A 10347-nucleotide genomic window follows, 5' to 3' on the forward strand; every position below is an offset into this window, starting at 1 on the left:
ACGGAACACCGGGACTGGAACTGGAACATCGGGACTGGAATATCGGGACTGGAACCGAACATGCGACGCGGAACACTGACGGGAGCCGTGACGGAACACCGGGACTGGAACCAGAACATCGTGGACTGGAACCGTGATGGAACACCGGGACTGGAACATCGGGGCTGGAGCCGAACACCGTGGACTGGAACCGAACACCGGGACTGGAACCAGAACCTCGTGGACTGGAACCGTGATGGAACTCCGGGACTGGAACATTGGGGACTGGAGCCGTGACGGAACACCGGGACTGGAACCGAACATCGTGGACTGGAACCGTGACGGAACACCGGGACTGGAACCGAACATCCTGGACTGGAACCGTGATGGAACTCCGGGACTGGAACATTGGGACTGGAGCCGTGACGGAACACCGGGACTGGAACCGTGACGGAACACCGGGACTGGAACCGAACATCCTGGACTGGAACCGTGATGGAACTCCGGGGACAGGAACCGCCAACACTGACTGCATTGCCCGGAGGGTCTCCCACATCTCCTCAAGCAAAACATGAGCGTTAGCTGGCCAGGCAGGAACTGTGCAGCGGAAACTGAAGGCTGGGTCCATTATTGGTGGCTTCGTTCTGTCAAGGGTAGTCCGGGTTGTCGCAGCGAGAGAGGACCCAAATGCCGACATTACTGCACAACTATATTTATTTTTCCACAAATCACAGACCAGACCAGACCAGAACAGGACGACAAACACGCGGACCAAACAGTACGAAGCCACACTGGGAATGAGACGAACAGGGTTTACATACACAGGCAAGGTGGAGGTGATTGGACAACGGGGAACGAGACACAGGTGAACACAATGAGGGCGGGACCAGCAATCACACAGAAGGAAACAATCAGGACCAGGGCAGACAATCACAGGGAGACAGACGACACAAGGAATTCAAAACAAGACACAAAACTAAACACAAACTCCAGATCATGACAATCAACCATTATGGCGTGTTACAATAACGGTGTTATAGGATAGTACAGTGTCTATTTCTCGGTAACTTTTGAAAAATCTAAGCGAGAAAACGCCAAAAAATGTACATTTACATACAGAAAAGACAGACCCACTGTCTTACGACCTCTCTCCCCTTCGCATCGATGCAGCCTTGAAGCTGCCTATTAGCCACACATCTGCGCCAGCTCCCTCGGCAACTGGAAATTGTGAACAAAGATGGCGGACCAAACTCCGCTGACAGCCGTGTTTTGTATGTAAATGTACATTTTTCGGCGTTTTCTTGCTTAGATTTTTCAAAAGTTACCGAGAAATAGACACTGTACTATCCTATAACACCGTTATTGTAACCAGTAATAATGGTTGATATGATTTGCGAGGCGAACACGTTTTCAGACACAGCCACTGTATGTAATGTCAATTTAGATCAAATGAGTTAATACAACACATTGGAATTGATACACATAACTTGAAAGTCTACCAGAAGTTGATCAAACTCCAAATGACTGAGTCATTATGGCTGCAGTTCAATTATGAGTTCATGTTAGTGTATCACTCAAGTAGCTACAACTTTTTATGCCATTTAAGTTGGGGTAGCTTACTTCTTTTATTAAGATGAGCTGGTAGGTTTTACAGTGTAGGTTTCTCCCCCCGAGCACCAAAGGATGAGCATTCACAGAGGTTGTATTTGGTGAAATTCTTTATTCCAGCAGACTCTGCTCCCCAGTCTCTCGCTCCTCAGTCCCTACTGTTCCTTTACAGGGACAGATACACACACACACACCGATTGGCCTCAGCTGGTGGCCGATTACCAATCAGAATGTATAAAATAAGTGGACAGAATATTGATAGAAAAAAAAACATTGAACTATTTAGAGTGGTTATTTTCGATATCAAATACTTCTCTACAATCTGCATTAATTTTGAAACAACGGGAGTCGTGCCATTATGGCCATTAGAAATAATTCAAGCAAATCTGCATTATTTTCCTTTTTAAGACCCAGAGGTTGCTGCCTTCAGTGAGAAACTAACTTAGTAATGTTAAGGTTGAAATATGTTGACAAGTCACATTCAGTGATTAAGTCACATTCTGTAATCTGGATCATTAAAACAAGAGTAACAGCAACATTCAAAGTTTTGTGTTAATATTCTTGTACTTTAAATGGTCCAAAGTGTATGCATACATGTTGCATAAGGCCCTTTTAATGATTTGGAGGGTGACCGCAACATGGATGCTGACTTGCTTTAGATTTTCAATTCAATTCAGTTTATTATATATAGCCCAATTTCACAAATTACAAATTTGCCTCAGAGGGCTTAACAATCTGTACTCATACGACATCCCTGTCCCTGGACCTCACATATGATCAGGAAAAACTACCCAAAAAAGAAGAAATGTATAAATAACTATCACACAATACATGTCTTTAGATTAAACCTGAGACTAATGGCACACAATCAAGTGTTAAGTATTACAACTACACAGAAATAAGAATATAAATATATACAAACACATATGAATCACGAGTAAGTACCTGAATTAATCATAACATTTTTAACTGCTTTGTAAGGCATAGATAGTCCTCACTTTAGACGGTCACACAAAAGACCAGTAACTATGGTTGTAGTGTCACTGTTCATGCATGACTAGTGAATGTTGTGCCAATCAGACCTGGCTGATGTTCAATACAAATGATGTATGTTTTTGAATAATGTGTCATAGTATGTATGGTAACATTGACTTGTTTTGAAATTGCCCTTTTTCATTGACTTGCATTATAAATTAGGGGTGGACAGGCGGATAAGACACACACAGTACCTGGACCTCGGAGACCAAAGGATTTAAATAATGTAAAAACAATTTTTTACTGAAGTTTATTCGGTAAATTAAGAAGAGGGGGCGGTTATGAATGATGTGAGACAACCTGACGGAAAGAACAGAGAATAAGAGAGAAAAGAGGAGAGGAGTGAACAGGCAATAACAAAGAATGGGGAGAGGGAGGAGGAAGAAGGAGAAGGGATTGGACAGAGGTCAGAGAGCAGATGAGCTCAGAGGTTAAAGACAACGCGATGATGGAGATGGGAGCAGAGATGAAAGGCCAATTGATGGAAAGTTAAAGGAGAAAAAGAGGGGGAATTTGAGCGATTTAACTTTGGTGGTCCCCAACTTCTCATCCAGTGTCAACAGCAGGATTCTATTGGATGAATTTGAACAGTTTCTTTACAAACATTTATATTTCCCCGAGTATGATCCATAATGACTTTGGTGCGTGTCACTATGATCAATTACATTTTTTGTACAATGTTTAAACAGCTACTGAATGCATGTGAATCATGTGATCAAGTTAAAATGCCCTGACCATTACTTGAAAATGGAAGTTAATTCTGACAATAAACGATACATTTAATGAGCGCGTATTTACATGCCATCCCTGACACGTCCAACGCTAACGCTAGAGGGGAGCACAGAGCTCCGTAGTTTGAAGCCAGGAGCACTGAACAAAATAGTAATTGACTCATTGCGGTGAGAAAGTGTTGGATTGACGGGTCACTAACGTGGTGTTGTCCTTTTCGGGTGTCTGTGTTTTCGTCTTCAAACTTTTAACCTTTAACATAATGTTTTCAGGAAAGGAAACTTAGTTGTAATATTTTTTTGCGGGCAGCTCTGGCTCAGAGGTTGAGCGGGTTGTCCTCTAGTCAGAAGATCTATGGCTCCTCCAGTCCAGATGTCAAAGTGTCCTTGGGCATCATACTGAACCCAACATTGCTCCCGCTTTGAGTGCTGAGAAGACTAAAAAGCCGCTACATTTATCAATCATCATTTTAGTTGCCTGAAAATATATTTGTTAGCATTCGATTTTAATTAGCTACACCCTCTCGTCACTTGCAACTAGATCATGTCAATAAAAGTCATGCTGATTTCTAAAGCCTCACAAAGCCCCAAGCATGGCTGTAAACCCCCATCTACCTAGGCTGAAGGTAGGTCACTCTTCAAAGACTACTCTTACTTTACTCACTCCTGTTATGTGCAATGGAAAGGATTTATGTCTGAACTACACGAGGTTTAATTCTTGACCCTCAAAAGGCTGAGCTTGGGACAGAGACGCATGATAAATCTTAGCAGATTTATTGTAAATAGTAATGGTATTTGGACTCGTATCTAAAGAGAGCCTTTCTATTTTTCTATCCACTCAAAGCACTTTAACACTATGTTATTCACATCTATTCATACACTGATGGCAGGCTACCACGGAAGGTGCCACTATTCATCAGGGCTAGTTAATCATTGAACACTCCGATGGCACCGCCTTCGGCAGCAGTTGGGGTTAAGTGTCTTGTCAAAAGACACATCGACATGGACTGGATAAGCCGGGGATCAGACGGACGATTTTCTGATTGAAGTATGACCCGCTCGATCTCAAAGCGCCCCAAGGATTTATTGACATACATTTACAGTGGAAAGGATATTTCACACAGAATCTAAAAATAGGTGGTGTTCTCTCTGTGTTATCACTTATGACTCCAAGAACTAATGATAATTTTGACAAATTGTCGGGTTTAAGTAACATAAATGCCTCCATGAGCTCTCCCACACCCCCTCGGGAGGCGTGTTTCACCTTTTTTATAACCTCTGAATGACCACAGCATGAATAACTGATTACTAGCTACAGCAGATGTTTAAATGAATGTAATTGGTGTTCATGTAAGTGTGTGTTTTTACAGTGTAATTCTTCTTTTTTTGTACCTGCTCGGTTCATTTTTCTGGATTATTTAGAACTATTCTTTACAGCACTTGTAAAAAGCATTAGTAGGATGAAGGGGAGAACACCACAAGATGCTGTGAGACATGGTTGAACTGATAACATAAGGGTGTCACAAATAATTTTGGATGACCAGGTCTGCTTTTCGGGACCATGCGGAGACTTCACAACAGCTTCCACTCTATTTTTGGTCATTGACCTTGATCAAAAATCCTGCCAACTTCAAACATTTTCTTTGCTTAACAATTAAACCCCTGTGTGTCATGATCTGGAGTTTGTGTCTTGTTTTGTGTCTTGTTTTGAAGTCCTTGTGTCATCTGTCTCCCTGTGATTGTCTGCCCTGTTCCTGATTGTTTCCTTCTGTGTGATTGCTGGTCCCGCCCTCATTGTGTCCACCTGTGTCTCGTTCCCCGTTGTCCAATCCTCTCACCTTGCCTGTGTATTTAAACCCTGTTTGTCTCATTCCCAGGGTGGCTTTGTACTGTTTGGTCCGCGTTTTGTCGTTCCTGTCTGGTCTGTGGAATTTGTGGAATTAAATATTAGTTTGTGCAGTTATGTCAGCATTTGGGTCCTCTCTCGCTGCGACAACCGTGACACCCCATGACACTGTGGACAAGATACATAACAAAATCATCTCTCTCACACATGTTTGCTGCCATAAAACCCATTTTTACTTCTGGGCTGTTGATGGCCTGTGCACAGAGATGCATCTTTCAGGAGCTAATAAAACCTCAAATAATGACCATTAAAAGATGGAAGTGTCCGGCAGCATTCTGAGAGGTTTTCAGCTCCATTTAATTTTCCTCGTGCGGTATATAAAATGCTGTTTGAGAGCTCCGTTTCCTGCACTAACATCAGCTTTGGACTGCCTTTCTTGATGTTCCATTTAGAATTACTGCTCATAAAGCATGATTTCCTGTTTCTTGTGGTGCTATGAATAGACACTGATGTGGGGAAATACACAAAGCGCTAAGATACCAAGACCCCTATGATTTCAAGACCATGTATAATAACACAATATCTTCATCTTTGAGGCCATATTTCAATTGTTATTGTCCTGTTTCAAATACATGCAGCGTGTACAATGAGTCTTGAGAAACTTAATCTATTTATATTTACAATATTTCATATGTACATACATACATACTTGGAAGGCTTCATGAACAATAAATTAGTTAATCAATAATATGTTTTTGTATGATTATGATATGAAATAAAAAACAATGAATACAGATATTAGTATGGTTATGACTATTGTTTTCTTGCTAAGAGATGCTTAACAAATGAATGGGAGGTATAAGACGCTGCCGGTTGGTAAGTAAGAAAAGTATTCTGTAGGAGGGAGGGAGATTCAATTAAACTTATTTTTTAGAATCCAACATTTTAAACTGTAAATTTGCCTCAGGGCTTTTAAAATCAGTACACATGCGATATCCTCTGTCCCAGGAACCTCACATTGATACAGGAAAAACTCCCCCAAAAAATGAAGAACCCTTCGCGAGAGCAACAGAGGGGGATCCCTCTCCAGGATGTACAGAAGTAAAATAGCTGTCATGTGTACAGAATGAACAAAATAAAAGTGTTTCAAACCATTCAATGCATTTGACAAACTATTCATATAATGTGTAGTATGAAGAAAAATGCCGACTACTATTAATAAGAGCAGCAATGGATCTACTAGAAGCAGTTATTTATCGGTAATAGTAATTTGTATTAATTATATAGCAGTGGGTGTCAGCAGCGTGGCAGCAGGCATGACCACGGTCCAGGAATAACCTTGATCCATGGAAACCTGCAAGGCGAGAAAGCACACATTGGCTGTGTCTACTACCGCGCACTTAACGAAGTACACTGCAATGCAGTGCAGTGCACTGCAGTGCACTGCGTCGCTGATGAAGTGCTGTCTCAAATGGAACACTTACGTTTACCACTTGGCGGAAGTGACAGATGCAAATCTGTTCACGGCACCCGCGAAATTAAGCCGGGAGTGACATATGCAAATCTGCTTGCGATCCCCTAACCCTTAAACTGACAAAATGAATGCACTTCTTGCCCTCTTGTTGTCCCTTGTTTACCCCTTTCTCCACCCCATGTGGAAACTGCGATACCTCCACAATCGCGGCAGGAGCCTCCGCCTTCTGGCTGAAGTCGAGATGGTATATGTAAATTTAATTGTGATTTTGCCTTACCTTCACAGCATAGCTTCATGTAGTAGTTGCAATTACATTCTCCTAGCTAGGTATGCCAAATTCTCAATTATCTTTGTCAGAAGTAGCCTTCTTCTTTGCAATCCACATACACACCATATGGAAATAAAACATGACAACTCTGTACATGTTTGTCCCTAGATTCCAATTAGTTTTAAGAATTATCCACTGAAATGATAGGCATCATCTGCTTGAATTCACACAGTAATAGGCCTACTTTGACTGACTGTACTTTTATACACATCTCTGTTGTAGTGAAGTTCACCCTGATACAGGAATCAATTAGCAATTGAACACACAGGCATATTAATTATTGTTACAAACATGCATCAATTCTAATATAAATCAGAAAACGCAATAAAAGACTACAAAACCTCAATGACAACATTTTATTGATAAAATGACTTACATATTAATATAATCTTCCTTCCCTCCTCCCACACACTCTACAGCAGCCACCCAGTCCCAGGCGGCGCTGCCGTATCAATGTTGCAATGCCACTGCTGGCGTTGTATTGTGATGGCCACAGTGACATGAGGGTGGACTTCAGGCTCACCGAGTCATTCAACGCCCTCATGGCTGTGCTGGGCACTGACTGACCACGGTTGGGGCCCCGAGATCTCCTGTCTAGTTTTTATTTTTTGGCTTGCCAGCGCCACCTCCTATCGGGTGGTGGCCAGGGCCTTCGACAGGCCCCGGGCTCAGTGCATGCTGCCAGGGTCCTGAATAACAGCCCCATCTTCTATGAGCAGTCATACCCTCCACCAGGATACTGTATCCTTGGGGATGGTGGCTCCCCCTGCCTGTCCCAACCCATCTGCCTCATGACCCCCTTCATGCAGCCTGTCCACCTCCAAGCACTCTACAACCGCTACCTGTCAAAGGCGAGGTGTGTTGTGGAGAGGTCCTTCGGGATACTGAAGACGCGATGGCGGTCCATCTTCTTAAAGGCCCTGGAGGTGGATGTGAGGTTTGTGCCAGAGGTCATTGGAGCCAGATGCAGATGTCGGGAGGGCAGCAGAGGACCAGCACCAGCACCTCCAGGAAACGTCTCTGGGGCAGGAAACAGAAATAGGATAGCCATTCAGTGCTCTGTCCCAGACCACGATTACATTTAAATTAATACATACACGACATAAAAAAAACAACACACAACGATGATTGAAAGCTACAATTATTTCTAGAAGGACAAGCTTAGATAGCTATCGTAACGGTATTAATTATCGGGCGGCGTTTGGGCAAACGTTCGCGGTGTCATGTTAACCCGTTATTAAACTGAGCATATCCATTGTTAATCCATAATTAAAATTGTTATTTCGATTGGTTAACGTTGTTTAACACTGTCCGATGACTGACATAGCCATCTGTCGTCGGACTTGCCGCTGGAGAAAGCGCCTGGTGCCCGCCACCTGCCCCGGCTCGTCAAGCGAAAAGTGTCCGATAAAAGTGCACCTTCGTCGGACTGGCAAGAGGACCGGGTGGTGGATTAGCCAGCTATCTTATCATAACTGCCATGCAGATCCAATGGCATCTAATGCTACCTAGGTATGCTAACTGTCGGTATATATCATATACATCGTTAACTCCACCAAATACTCGTCTTTAATACCAGTACAATGTGTAATTACCGCTGATACTTACATTTACGGTCTGTAGCTTCGTGGTCTACCGCTTGTGCTGTCCGCCATTGTTTTAGAAATAAAATGAAAAGCTGGCGAAAGGGCTCCTCCTCTTCCGCTACGTCGCCAAGATGGCGGCCGTTTAGGGCGAGTAGTGTCCATCGTTTTACACTACATTTTTTGCCCGTTTGCAGTGCACCATCCGGGTACTTTCAGTGCACTGAATTCTGCTGGTTTTTTCAGTGGCGCACTTCGAACACTGAAAGTCAGTGCTCGAAGTGCTCAAGTGCACGGTAGTAGACACAGCCATAGTAATTGTATTGCAGGACCTCTGACCTCTATATATGTAAACATTCTTTTCAAAAGGGTATTTTTCTTAATGATATAAAAACTGCAAAGGTAATACCTATATTTAAAAGTGTAGATAAGCATTACATGGATAAATAGACTAATATCCCTTCTTCCTCAATTTTCTAAAATATTAGCAAAATTATTAGTAAAAACTAATTGAGTGAAGTATGGATTTAGGAAAAATAGAACTACTGCTCATGCACTAATGGAGACGGTGGAAGGAATAACAAAGGCAGTTGATGATGATGAGTATTCTATTGATATTTACATTGACCTCCAGAAGGCTTTTGATACTATAGATCAGTCAATTATTGAGGAAATTGGAGAAGTATGGGATAAGAGGGATCGCTCACTCTTGGTAGAAAAGCTACTTGGAAAATAGACAGCAGTGTGTGCAAGTTAATGACATGGTGTCAGGATTTAAGGAGGTCACATACTTTTTATGTAAATTAAACATATATATCCTCTTGATTTTTCCTCAGCGACCTACAGCAATCAACCACCGAGTCTGAACATGACAAAAATAACACAGCAGTTCAGGTTCTAAAATATATATTTTTCTGTGCAAAATAATAGCCTATTAAATGATAGTGTTCACATCTATTTAATGTGATTTCTGTTTCTGAACATAACTGCTGAGCTTGTCTATGTCGGGGCTGTAGGACGTGACCTTCATCTTTACATATGATTGCAGGCTGACATCTGTGAGGCAGGAGTGATATTTAGATTTGACGTAGTTCATGTTTGAGAAAATCTGCTCACATAAGTACGTGGATCCAAAGATGGACAGGACTCCAAATGCATACTCCTTAATGTTCTGATACGTTTCGGGAATTGCGATCCAAGTTTCCAACACATGTTTGTCGGGTTTGGGGAGGTTTTCTATGTCCCTCCATTTGTGTTCCCGATCAAGAATAGCCTTCTGACGGGCAACGTCTTTAAGATCAGCTGTCAGGCCTTTGAACTTGGACACCCATAACTCTTTATCAGCTATGTCGGACAGTTCAATTTCAAGACCGGATTGAATCACGAAAGTGAATGCTGACATGTTCAGCATGGATGGGTCGATGTCCAGGGGTGTGACGGTGAAGGATAATTTGTTTTTTTCCTTTCTGAACCCACTATGTCCAAATGCAGTTCGCATTGCGATGATCGTACACTGTAAGTACTCACAATTGATGTTGTTGTGTGCTTCCTTGAACTCTCTCAGGGAGGGGAAGTAACCTTTCTGTACATCTGACAAACAATGTTATCTTGCGCTCCAATGCAGAAACATACTCCAGCATCTGAATAGCCGTGCTTCCTTTACCCTGGATACTTCTGTTCAGCATGTTAAGGTGACCTGTTATATCCACCATGAAGTGCAGCTTTTCCTGCCAATCTGGTTGTTCCATTTCTGGATAGGTGAGGCC

General features: G+C 42.5%; 2 long non-coding RNA genes across 2 annotated transcripts; one reads left to right on the forward strand and one right to left on the reverse strand.

The window, feature by feature from the left end:
- The first annotated feature begins 6778 nt into the window (after window positions 1-6778).
- On the forward strand, window positions 6779-7623 carry LOC130199086 (uncharacterized). Its single transcript, XR_008832746.1, has 2 exons — window positions 6779-6914; window positions 7418-7623. It is a non-coding gene; the product is annotated as an uncharacterized LOC130199086 (long non-coding RNA).
- Window positions 7535-8861, reverse strand: LOC130199084 (uncharacterized). Its single transcript, XR_008832745.1, has 2 exons — window positions 8607-8861; window positions 7535-8018 (listed from the first exon to the last, which is right to left on the reverse strand). It is a non-coding gene; the product is annotated as an uncharacterized LOC130199084 (long non-coding RNA).
- Between the last annotated feature and the right edge of the window lie 1486 nt (window positions 8862-10347).

This window comes from Pseudoliparis swirei, chromosome 9 (assembly GCF_029220125.1).
Source record: "Pseudoliparis swirei isolate HS2019 ecotype Mariana Trench chromosome 9, NWPU_hadal_v1, whole genome shotgun sequence".
Classification (NCBI taxonomy): domain Eukaryota; kingdom Metazoa; phylum Chordata; class Actinopteri; order Perciformes; family Liparidae; genus Pseudoliparis; species Pseudoliparis swirei.